Genomic DNA, 13,677 nt, shown 5'->3' with positions numbered 1-13,677 from the left:
AGTAGCTCTGGTCTCAGGACTTAAACACAATCTGCTGAGTGTTAGTCAAATCTGTGACATAGGTTATCATGTGGATTTCTTTGAAGAACACTGTGAAGTTGTAAGAAAATCTACAGGCAAAGTTGTTCTGAAAGGATACAGGCGTGGTAACATCTATGAAGCCAAGCTTTCAACAAGTACTGATGGTTCTGCAATCTGTCTGATGAGTAGAGCATCAATTGAAGAAAGCTGGAATTGGCACAAGAAACTCTCTCATTTAAATTTCAACAATATAAATGAGTTGGTCAAGAAAGATCTTGTGAGAGGACTGCCAAAGTCAGTATTTGCTCCTGATGGCCTTTGTGACTCTTGTCAGAAGGCCAAACAAAGAAAATCCTCATTCAAGAGCAAGACTGAATCATCAATTCTTGAGCCTTATCATCTACTACACGTTGATCTATTTGGTCCAGTGATTGTCATGTCTATTGCAAAGAAGAAATATGCTATGGTCATAGTGGATGAGTTCACCAGATACACATGGGTGTATTTCTTGCACACCAAAAGTGAAACATCATCTATCTTGATTGATCATGTCAAGCAACTGGATAAATTGGTCAAAGACTCAGTGAAGATAATAAGAAGTGATAATGGTACTGAGTTCAAGAATTTGATAATGGAAGAGTTCTGCAAAAACCATGGACCAAGCAGGAATTCTCTGCTCCTGGAACTCCACAGCAAAATGGAGTTGTTGAAAGGAAGAATAGAACTCTCATTGAAGCTGCACATACAATGCTTGATGAAGCAAAGCTTCCAACCTATTTCTGGGCTGAAGCTGTGCAGACTGCTTGTTTTACTCAGAATGCAACACTCATCAACAAGCAAGGAAAGACACCATATGAGATGGTGAAGAAAAACAAGCCAAATCTGAAGTATTTTCATGTATTTGGATGCAAGTATTTTGTTCTTAAGACTCATCCTGAACAGCTATCCAAGTTTGATCTAAATCTGATGAAGGGATCTTTGTTGGATATCCACTTTCCACAAATGCCTTCAGAGTCTATAACTTGAGAACAACAGTGGTCATGGAATCTATCAATGTCTCTTTTGATGATAAGAAGATTACTGGACTTGAAGATTTTATTGATCATAATCAGCTGAGATTTGAAAATGAAGACTCAAATTCTGATATTGAAAATCCTGACAATCTAAATCCTGATACTACAAAGTCTGATGGATCAAACTCTGATGTTATTGAAACTGTGGTAACTACGCCAAAGGAAGATGCACCTATGCAGGGGGAGCATACTCAGGATATAACCACATCTCAAGAAGCATCAGAACATACATCTGGCTCTTCAAGTTCTGATTCGTCAAGTTCTGATAAGCCAAGTACTGATAGTTCTGAAAATCTAAATTCTGAAGAATCCAACTCAGAGAGCATAGTTTCAGGGGGAGCATCAGAAAATGTTAATGAAGACAGAATGGATCATGAGGGAGCATCCAGTTCTAGAGAAAACCTTCCATCTGCAAGGAAGTGGACTAAAACACATACACCTGATTTGATAATTGGAAATCCTGATGCAGGTGTCAGAACTAGAACAGCTACTTCAAGTGAATGTCTTTACAATTCTTTTCTTTCTCAGACTGAGCCAAAGAAAGTGGAAGAAGCTCTTCAAGATGCTGATTGGGTGCAAGCAATGCAGGAAGAGTTAAATGAATTTGAAAGAAACAAAGTCTGGACCCTAGTACCAAGCCCAAAGAACAGATCTGTTGTTGGTACAAAATGGGTATTCAGAAACAAAACTGATAGTGATGGCATAATTACAAGGAATAAGGCAAGGCTGGTTGCAAAAGGATATTCTCAACAGGAGGGAATTGATTATGATGAAACATTTGCACCAGTTGCTAGATTGGAAGCCATAAGGATATTTTTGGCTTATGCTGCTCACAAAAAGTTTATTGTCTTTCAAATGGATGTGAAAAGTGCTTTTCTCAATGGAGAATTGGAGGAAGAAGTATATGTTGAACAACCTTCAGGCTTTGTAGATTCCAAATATCCAGATTATGTCTACAGGCTTGATAAAGCAATTTATGGACTTAAGCAAGCTCCAAGAGCATGGTATGAGACTCTAGCTCAGTTTCTTCTGGAAAGTGGATTTAACAGAGGAACTATAGACAAAACACTGTTCTACCTCAACCATGGAAAGGACTTACTTCTGGTCCAGATATATGTTGATGATATCATCTTTGGTTCTACAAATGACAGACTTTGAAAGAAGTTTGCCAAACTGATGCAGTCAAGATATCAAATGACTATGATGGGGGAACTTAACTATTTTCTGGGCCTTCAAGTCAAGCAGAATGAAGAAGGCACTTTTATTTGTCAAACTAAGTACACCAGAAATTTGATGAAGAAATTTGGAATGCAAGATTGTTCAAGTTCATCCACTCTCATGGCCACTGCAACAAAACTGGACAAGGATACTGGTAAATCAGTAGATATTACTGATTACAGAGGTATGATTGGCTCACTACTCTATCTAACTGCTAGTAGACCTGATATTATGTTTGCTACCTGTCTTTGTGCAAGATTTCAAGCAGATCCAAGAGAACCTCACTTAACAGCTGTGAAAAGAATTTTTAAGTATCTTAAGGGAACAGCTGATCTGGGATTGTGGTATCCCAGAGAATCAGATTTTAAACTAATAGGTTACTCAGACGCAGATTTTGCAGGTTACAAAATTGACAGGAAAAGCACAAGTGGAAGCTGCCAATTTCTTGGAGGCAGATTGGTTTCTTGGTTTAGCAAGAAATAAAAGTCAATTTCCACATCCACTGCAGAAGCAGAGTACATTGCTGCAGGAAGCTGTTGTGCACAGATTCTTTGGATGAAGAATCAGTTACTGGACTATGGGTTAACATATTTCAAAATCCCTATTTACTGTGATAATCAAAGTGCTATTGCTATGACAGGTAATCTAGTTCAACACTCAATGACAAAGCACATCAGCATCAGGTACCACTTCATAAGGGAACATGTGGATGAAGGTACAGTGGAATTGCACTTTGTTCCAACAGATCAACAACTAGCCGATATCTTCACAAAACCACTGTGTGAAGCTACTTTTATAAGATTAGTAAATGAACTTGAAATGGTTTCAGGTTCTTTCTCTAAATATGCTTAGTTTTGTTCTGATGCATCAGACTTTATGATCAGTATTTATAGAAATTACTCTCTTTGTGTACTCTGTGCTTAATTGAAAATTGCTTAAGTACTGACTGGTGTCTAATGTGACTTTCTAAACTCTGATAGTGATATGTCTGTTTAAGTAACTACTCTATCCTATGAGGATACCTGTGCTAGATGCTGACCTAGTAGTCTTCAATATACTAGAGATCCCATGTTAGAAGTAATTATTTATGTGGAAATCCATTGACACAAGCAAATTCTGATATTGAGCTTAGTTGAGTTTACTTTGTCTATCTTATTACTAAGTCACAAACTAGAATAATACTTCTCATCTGTTAAGTTCTGATGTTAGTAAATCTGCTGAATGTACTAAGTGCTGATAAACCTCACTTATCAAAAGAAAAAAAAGAAAAAGAAATAAAATCAGGTACTCCTTTAAGGTCTAGAGTAAAAATGTGGAAGGGACGACCCAAGTGCATTGCGGGTATTAAGTAATATGCATCCGAAAAGAAAAATATTTTCTTGGTGACTTTTCACACTCTATGATTACTGGAGAAATACTCTGATAATAGCATAAATTCTGATCAGCAGTCGTGACTCACTTACACTGAGAAGTCACTGTAAAATGGAATTTAAAAAGATGCACAAAATTAGCACAAAATAGTTGAGGTGGACTCAAGCATGAACTCATTCAATAGTAGGTTTCAGAATAATGACAGATTTTTAGTAAAGTTTTAGTTATGCCTTATTTCTAAGATATACTGAAGTGACTCAGACTTTACTCCTTGTCTGATATTTAGCTTAATGCACACACTAAACACTCCATATGAATGATGAAAATTAATGTGGTGATCTATGTTATTTTAGATGAACAGTTTATGTGTCACATTGCATAAATTCTGAGGACAAGTTCTGTTGAACATTCTGATGATTAAGTTCTGAAGAATCTATATCAGAATTTGTGTGAAAAATTACAAAGATAGGCATTCATTTTTTGAGTTAAGAAATTATGTTCTGATAACTGTTACGTTCTGATATAAGTCTAAGTTCTGATATTAAATTCTGATCCTTTACTTGACTTATTTGTGGATAAAATCTAAAAACAGTCTCATTTTAAATCAGAATATGTTGAGGCGGAATATTAACAGTCACTATAATTAGGGATAGTGGTACACGTACATGCACAGTAATTCTTACTTGTTTCTTGTGCGCATTATACCCTGTTTTACCTTTCCAATGACTGTTTTTCCTCTTCCAAGTTCAGGGAGACGAGGTAGAATTAATTCTACCTGTCAGCATTAAATTTCCTTGCATCTCCTGGCATTCTCTTGCCTATATAAACAAACACTTCACAATAGCCTACACATCAATTCTTTTCTCACAAACTCACCTTCATTTTCTTCATACCAACAACACCATAGTCAACTACAACATGTTTTTGAACTATGAAACATTCAACATGGAGCTGAGCTGTGAAGCCTGGCAGCAGGAATGGCACGTCACTGCCATTCCTGATGAGATTTGGGACTCGGTTCCCCAGGAGGTTCTCACTCACCTCCTGTTCTTTTACATGGACTACCATCGCCATCTGGAGCGATTGGAGGAGGAAAGGCTGGAAGCTCTCTGCCAGCAAGAGCGAATCATCAGACTCGCTATTCTTTTTATAGAGAGTAGGAAGAAGAAATAATTTATTTTCTTCTTCCTGTTTTCCTTAATCGTCAGCCTTGCCCTGCTTCTTGAGCTAGGACTAAGGCTGTTGATGTTAGGTTTAGAAGCTTAGGACAATCTTGTAAAGTTCTGATGTAATTTAAATTTCATGAATGTATTCTCTTAATATATTAATGAAATTTCTACTTTTTGCAAGTTTTTGTCTCTGAGATGTTTGTAATTTAAATGCACTGATAAATCCTGATATATCCATATTCTGATGACCATTTCCATTGTAATTTAAATTAAGTTCTGATCTTACAATATCAGTACTTATTTACTTGATTTAATTTTGGTCATTCTCATACTTGAATTTCTTCTCAGAATATTGGTGTTGCAGTGAAAAATAATTGAATAAGTGGGAACAGTTTCAATTTTGAGTTAAAACTGATTTACCTCAATTAATGGAATTACTGGGTAAGTGGAACGGTGTTTCCTTGAAAAACTGCAAGTGGGTAAGTAATGATTACTGTTTTCCCGTGCCCATTAACTATTCATTATTACTGCATGTCTGACAGGTGTCCAACGATTATATTTTTTTTTCCAAGTATAAGTAAGACAGAGAGAAGATTTTCCAATCTTTTATTTACTTTTACACTTATCTCTCTTTGTTTGCTTTTACTCTCTTTCATCTCCTAATGTTCGTTTTTCATACAGACATTTTCTGAAACACCTAACAGGCAACCCTTAATTTTCGATTTTTCTCATGGCACCTAAGGATTTGATCATTGATGGAGCTAAGTTCGTTCCAAATAACTATGTTGCAATTCTTGATCATGCTGAAGCTCCGTCTGAGTTGCATTTTGTGCAAGATCTTCTTGCATACAGTGAAATTGGGTATGCATTGACCCAGCCTTCAGTCTTTTTAAGACAACAAGTTCTGACATTTTAGTGGACTGGGCACTTTGATAATGGTGGTACAAATGGTACTCCCAGTATTGTTTTCGAAGTGGATGATTCTACAGATGTGGTAACTCCTGGTATAACTCGCAAGGCCCTACATTTACCAGAAGGATGTACTTTTTCAACCCCGGAGGAATCAGCTCTTCAAGAGTTAATGGCTAGTTTGGGGTATGAGCAGAGTTTGGCAAAGCTTGGGCAGTTGAAACGGGCTCATATCAGAAAGGAATGGAGCTTCTTCTTCGACTACATCACTAAAGCTTTTAGGAATAAGTGTTCCAACTTTGATGTCATTCCTATAATGAGTCAGCACATCGGGTATGCTATCATTAACCAAACTCATTTTGATTTTGCAAATGCTGTGATAGGTTTTATTGGGGATAGGATGACAGAGCATAGGAATGTAGTTTACTTTGCTAGATTCTGTCAGCTTATATATAATTTATGTTGTGCTGATGAACCCCAACCTTCCACTGACTTAACTCCACCTTTCAAAATTGCAAAACGAGCTTTTAATGACCTGGTAAATGCTGACCTTAAGAAGAAGGTGCTTAGACCTTTACAGATTCCTCAGTCTATAAAACAGATCTTGGTAAATGCTGATCCTCAAATCTATAGATCTGTTTATCCTGATGTCCAGCCTACCACCACCTCCCAAATACCACAGCAACCATCAGAACATACCACTCATACATCTATACCTCAACCATTTCTCAGAACATATCTCCAATCATATCTCTCAACTTCACAGACAGCTCAACCTTCATCCTCAACACCTAATGTGAAGCCTTCATATTCCAAGCCTAAGAGGACAAAGGTTGTTCCTCATACACCTCAGAAGAGAAGGAGGATTATTTTGAGAGATGAGTCTGATAGTGAGGAACAGGTTTCTACTTCAGAACCTGTTGTTAAAGAAGCTGAGCAAGTTCATTCTCAGAAGGATTCTGGAATTGGAGGATCTAAGCTTCTCAAAAGGCTTAGAAGAATGACTTCTGTTGAACCTCCCAAGGAATCCCCACCTTCAAAGAGATACAAGAAACAGAGAGCTAAAAGGCCAGTTTCAGATGATGAGGAAGCAGCAGCTAAGGAAGGAGATCAGGAATCTCTGATCTCACAAGAACCAGAATCTGCTCAAGCCACTGCCTCTCCATTGACTCCAACTCAGGAAGCAGTTACTGAAATGGAAAACACACCATTTGTGTCTCCTGTTCAAAAGACTGTATCTCCTGTTGATCCAGGCACAAGTGCTGAAATTGATATTCAGAACCTGGTTGTGCCTGAGGTACTTTACTTAGAAGGTCCGACATCAATTAATCCATCAACAACACATGTTACTGATGCTACTCAAACTCCAGAATTATCAACTACACCTTCTCTGCATCTAGATGATGATGATCAGAATATAGGTGAGCATCCGAATATGGTTGTTAATCAGAACTTGGAACCAGATCAGCACTCAGAGGATGATGCTGAAGCCTCAATTGTTTCTCATACTGTTGTTTTATCAGAAGTAGCTGATTCTGTAAGTTCTAATGCTGCAAATGCTGATGATACTGGTGATGCTGCTCCAAATGCAGATGCTGATGAAGCAGGTCCTTCAGGACATGCACCTCAACAAACTGTTCCTAAAAGTGAATTAGTTAAGAAGTTTGTTACAAGAGAAGCACCAGTGCCTTGGAGTGAAACTCCTGTAGGATAGGAGTGGAGTAAGGAATGGAACTCAGTTACCTGTGTTCCATCTGCAAAGCATCTTGCTGAGCACTTGACAAAAGCTGATGAGATTTTAATTACTGATGATTTTAAAACACAGCTTCGAGTCACTGTATTGAGTACTAAACATCTACAAGGTCTCCATTCAACTACTCATGCAGATTTATATAAAATTCAGGAAGAATTAATAAAGCAAGAACAAGTTTAGAAACTTGATAAGAAAAAATTCTTCCAACCTACCTTTGACAGAGTTGCTTATATTGAGAAGACTCAAGAGAAACAACAATCTCAGATTGATGAAATTTTAAAAAATCAAGCTTCTCAGCAATCTCAACTTCATGAAATCCAAGCCTCAGTGGAATTGCTTGTCTCTCTTCTCTTACCTGCTAATGCCAAAAAGGGGGAGAAAGTAATTAAGTCCAAATGCAAAACTGATAAGACACTGAAGAGGAAGGATGATGAAAAAGATGACCAAGGAAACTCTGGAATGGGTGGAGGTCATAGTCAAGGTAGAGGTTTCTCATCAAGAAAAGCTGAAATCACAAGTCACATGACAAGTTCTGATGCTGGAAAAAGAATTACTTCTGCTACTGGTAAAAGGATAAGTTCTGATGAACTTTTAGATCTTGATGAAGAAATGTCAAGACAGTTATTTCTTCAGGAAAATCCAGGAATGGACTTGGAGAGTCTAATGGAAGAAGAAGCCAGACTTATATCAGAAAAAGTCAAATCTAAATCTGAAGCTTCTGGTAAAAAGAAACTTCCAAAACTCAAAGGCATTGTGATTAAAGAAAGGACAAATCATGAAGCAACCATGGCTAAATCACAACTGCAGATAGATCCAAGGTCCAAGGGCAAAGAGAAAGTTGGTGAACCTATCAAGGTTTATGTGCCTCCTGTGAATGAATAAATTACTGATGAAGATGATGATCTTGCTCTGACTTCAAGAAAATTTTCTAAGACAACCTCTGACATGGCTCAAGTTGTTCAGAGTCAAGAGATAGTTAGTTCTGATATTTCGAAGAAGTAAGTAACCTCTGACATAGCTCAAGTTAACTTGATATCAGAAGATAAATCAAAGGAAACCTCTGACATTGCTCATGTTAAATCTTCAAAGAAACTCCTACCAGGATTCACTAAAGCTAAACAGACTCAGCCTTTGAAGACTGCTGCAAGTGGTTTTGAAGCAAGAGTGGTTATTGGAAAGGAAGCAAGAGAAAAAACTGGATTGGGAAGTGCTGATGAAAGAAGAATACAGAACACTACCAATGATCCAACTTCCTTAAGTGAACCAGGTATTGGAGCAACTCCCGAGAGATTGAATCAAATGGAATCTGTACAAATGGTTTACCATACCTACTTGAAAGAACACATCTTGTTTTACTTCATGACATATGGTAGGGTTTATCATATAAGGGAAAATGCCATTCCACTGAAGTATTTTGTAGAACTGGAGCATGTATTATTCTTACTTCAAGTGAATGACAGAATAACAGAAAGTGTTGCAAACTATTTGAAGAATCAGATTCAGAGACAGAAAAGGCTTTATTCTGTTAAGTCTGACAGCACATATCTTCCAAAGTACAGAGATCACAAGGGTGATATAGTTGAGATGAAGCCCAACACTGCTAAGATTATAACTACCTTTCTGGGTTAGAGGGCTGTGGAATTCAATCTTGAGTCTGATAAGGCATATTTGATCAGACTGGATCAGGATATAAGAAAAGCTAGAATTAATGATCTCAGGGCTGCAATCTTTCAAATTGGTGAAGATACTGCAGAACTTAAAGATGCTAAAAGGAGGATGATTGATGAACTCAGATATGCTGAGAGATGTTTGTTGAAGAACTATCTCAGAACAACTCCTGACATCAGAGAGATCAAAAGATGAAGCCAAGTCAAGATCTACAACTGCTTAAATTCTGATATGAATATAGGCTGAAGTTGTTATCAGAAGTTAAAGATTGGTAAAGCTTTAAGGACTGTAAGTTGTAGTTATCTAGTCAAATTCTCATGCATTTGTACTTAATGTTTTTGACATCATCAAATATCTGTTAAACTTGTATATTATGCTAATTTACAAGTTGGGGGAGATTGTTTGATATATTTGATAATGTCATGGCTAATGTGATTTATGTTTAGTTTTCAGATCTTACTTAAACAGGATAAATCAATACTTACTAGAAGTCAGGATTTAAGGATATCAGTACTTATATTATCAGGAGATAAGCATCAGGAGATAGATATCAGAACTTAAGTGCTGAAGGACGATCAGATAAGGACAGTAGCTGATTGAAGTTAAGAAGATCAAGATAAACATGAGAAGAGATATGCATGAAGAAGGAATTCCGTGAAGAATGGAATACTTGGAATAGAAGATATCTGATTGATATATATTAGGAAGCAGAATTATATTCCATATCAATTAGCGATTATCTTGTAACTGTGTAGTATATAAACACAGACATAGGGTTTACACTATAAGTGTTATCACAATCGAGAATATTATTTATTGTAACCCTAGCAGCTCTCATGATATTTGTTCATCACTGAGAGAGAACAGTTCCATACTGTAACAGAGTTTATTGTTTCAATAAAGTTTGTTTTCTGTTACTTGAGTTATTAAAGTTTGATTTGATTGTACTATACACTGTATTCACCCCCTCTACAGTGTGTGTGAAACACATCTTTAAAAGGTCTTTATGTATCAGCCCAAATCGATCCAGAAGTGCAACAGATCATTATTCTACTTAAATCAGGATTCTGAAAAATGACCTAGTGCGGCCGCCTTGGGATCCGGCGCGACCGCTCTGAGTATGGCGCGACCGCTCCCAAGTGTAGCGCGGCCGCGCTGAGCTTCTGGAAAAAATCATTTCTTCTTTATTTCTTGCCTTCAACTACTGGTTTCTTTTGCGCATTTGACTGAGGCTCCATCCTAACACCTTTCCAAGCATAAAGCATGCAAGATCCAGTCCTTCTTCCTGATTATGTCTTGAAATACAAAACACTACAAAAACACATCAAATACACAAACAACTTGAGTATAAAATACCAATTCGAGTCTTTACGAAGCGTTCTAAGTCGATATAAATGCCACTTAATAGTATTAAGGAGCTCCTTGATAATTACATTTTTCTCCCAGTTGGCACGAAAAAATAAGAAGCTGTCATCCGCGAAAAGAAGATGAGTAACTACTGAAACTACCTGAAATATTTGAGAACCATGAATGAGGCCTTCATTTGCTCCTTTACTTAAGCTTGTAGATAATTTCTCAACACAAAGAAGAAATAGATATAGGGATAGAGGATCCCTCTAGCGAAGTCCCCAAGTAGGCTAAATAGGACCAATAGAATGTTAGTGTTTGTGCCCTAGAGATAACACTATGATGTTTTAGTTTAAGACATTAGGATTATTAATATTTATGTTCTATCGATTATTCTCTTTATAATTTATTAATTCTTAATTTACTGCGATATAAATGTTAGATTAATAAATGTCCTTGGAATATGATATGCAATTCTATATCTCTAAGTACGTGACTTAGAAATGAGATGATGAGAATAGTATCAATATTCCTAAAGGTCCCTAGTCGAGTATTATTATTAAGGGACAATAATAATGCATTAAGACTGGTGTGTTTGTTGACTGATGATCACATCTCATTGATCATAGGTATAGTGATACTAAAGTAAAAAACACAGGAAGATGTATATGTACATGGTGCTCGACAGACCCAATGTGAGATTCTACATGTCTGTTGTGTCATAAGTAATTTTCACAGTGATAATGATGTAATGGTCCTTAGACCTGAAGTCATTATATTTCTATACGAGAATTAATATACGTTGATTCCATTAAAAGTTATCCTTGATCGGGTAATGATAAAAATGGGCATTTGGTATATTATGAATCGTATGAGAAATATGAATAATCTAGATGGGATTTAACCCTCCTATATTAGAAGTGATATTATTGGCCTCTTGTGTGAGCTAGACTATGAAATGCGTGGCCACGCTCATATGTTGATTTGATATAATAGTCTACTCATTGATCAAGGAAACTTAGATTAAACTATGATGAGGATGACACATTACATGCCTCTAGTTTAATCTACAATATTTGGTTAAAGGGATTATATTACATTGTACATTATTCACGAAAGGTTTAATCGATCACCGATTCAATTATTATTACTTGGGTAGCAATGATGTATTACTAGATGCCGCTCATTGTTTACGATTTTAAATTATATTTAAAATTCGTTGTCAACGTAATAATAACCTATAGGGTCACAAACTAAGAATGCTTGAAGGATTATTTAATTTAAATTGGATTTAAATTATATTAAAGTAATTCAAATTATTTATAATATTAATATGAAATTCATTAGATAAATATTGATATTCGAATTTACTAATATTAATTATGAAATTCATTTGTTAAATTATTAAGTGTGACTTAATTATTATACAAATAGGAATTTTGAATTAACAATAACTCCTAATTAGTTAAGAGTTATAATTCTTATTATACTCTCTATATAATATCTCTTGGGTGGCTGATTTTGCGTGAAAAGCTTTTACTAAAACCCTAGCCACAAAAAGAGAAGATGGAGAGAGCAAGAAGAAACGGGTTTAAGCTAGTACACATCCAATTCTTGAGTTCAAACATTCCTGTGGATACCGATAGAGTGTAGATCGCGAGAGCGGGATGCGTGGTGATTGAACAAGCTTTGGATCTCTGATAGGGATAAATAAATCCTGATTGTATAATTAAATATTACATTAATCATACATGATTTGGGCTACTAGGCCCAATAAGAAGATGTATGACATTCAGGCCAAAAAGATTAACACATTGATCAGGCCTGATGGACCAGATTAGGCCTGATGAAACAAAGAAGGCCCAAAAACCCTGAATATTAATTAATTTCGTAATTAATTAATAAGGGAAAAATCAGCTATTGAGAAGAGTCCCAATGAGGACATAAATCCATGCAGATTAGCCTCTAAGGGACCTAGAAGGATAAGGAATCAGTTTCCTACTATTTAGGACTCCAAAGTCCATTCTAATTCTGAGACTTGGCTACCAAGTCTCCTATACCAAGTCCAATTCAAGGACCACCAACATCTATATAAGGGGCCTCACCCCCACAAATCAGAACTATGTTTTTTGGCTTGATTCTCTAATTCACAGAGATACGTAGGCATCTTGTAAAGGCATAGTTAAGCTACAAAACACGAGAGCAGCCATTAAAGGCCTTGAGCTCCCGAACCTTATTAATAAATACAACAAATAATAACCTTAGTTTTTTATCCATAACATTTGGCGCCGTCTGTGGGAACGCAAAACAACAACCATGGCGAAAACAGGGAGAACAGTTAGAGTCCTTGAAGGAGGAACACCAACAAGGACAACCCAAGTGATCTCTTCAACTGTGGAGGTACCTCCTCATTCAACTTATGCAACCACGCCAGGAAAAGCCCAGATAGGGGCAACTGAACCTCAGCCACAAGGGATGATTCCCTAGGCTACTCAAGGTACGAATCCACAAGTTCAACAACTACATGCATCTGTGAATTCTCGACCCATCGAGTACGAATATTCAACTGTTGTTACTACTAACCCCCCTTATGGGATGCCCCTTTACCCCGAGGTTGGAGGAAGTGGACATGCTGGACGGAGTGAAGCACGAGGGCGATCGCCCCCATACATACGAGGTTTGGCTCCTATCCCTGAGGATCAAGAATTTTCTGGTCCTTACACTGAGAGAGACTCTGAATCATCGGATGATGAAGTAGCCCCGAGAAGGAGACGTGCTGGCAAAGGGCCGATGGCTGATGGCAGCCAACGTCCTTAAAGCACCCAAGGGACGAATCCCCAAGAAGTGCAGGAAAGGATCAGGGCTCACGAGGCTGAGATTCAAAGGCTGAGGTGCGACTTGGAGGGCCACCAGACCACCAGACCCTCAGTACCTCCTAGGGGGAGAAATCCTCCTCCTATCATAGACCTGGATGGTCCAGTGCAGAGAAGGGCTGTTGTCCCAAGGGCTGATCCAAGCAATCTTCTTCCCCTTGGAGATCCTGATGATCCTACTCCGCCCTTCACTGAAGATATAATGAATGCCCATATCTCAAGGAAGTTCAAAATGCCAACTATAAAAGCTTATGACGGCACGGGAGATCCCGCTA

This window comes from Apium graveolens, chromosome 3 (genome assembly GCF_009905375.1).
Source record: "Apium graveolens cultivar Ventura chromosome 3, ASM990537v1, whole genome shotgun sequence".
Lineage (NCBI taxonomy): Eukaryota > Viridiplantae > Streptophyta > Magnoliopsida > Apiales > Apiaceae > Apium > Apium graveolens.
Note: the sequence above shows the minus strand (reverse complement) of the source record.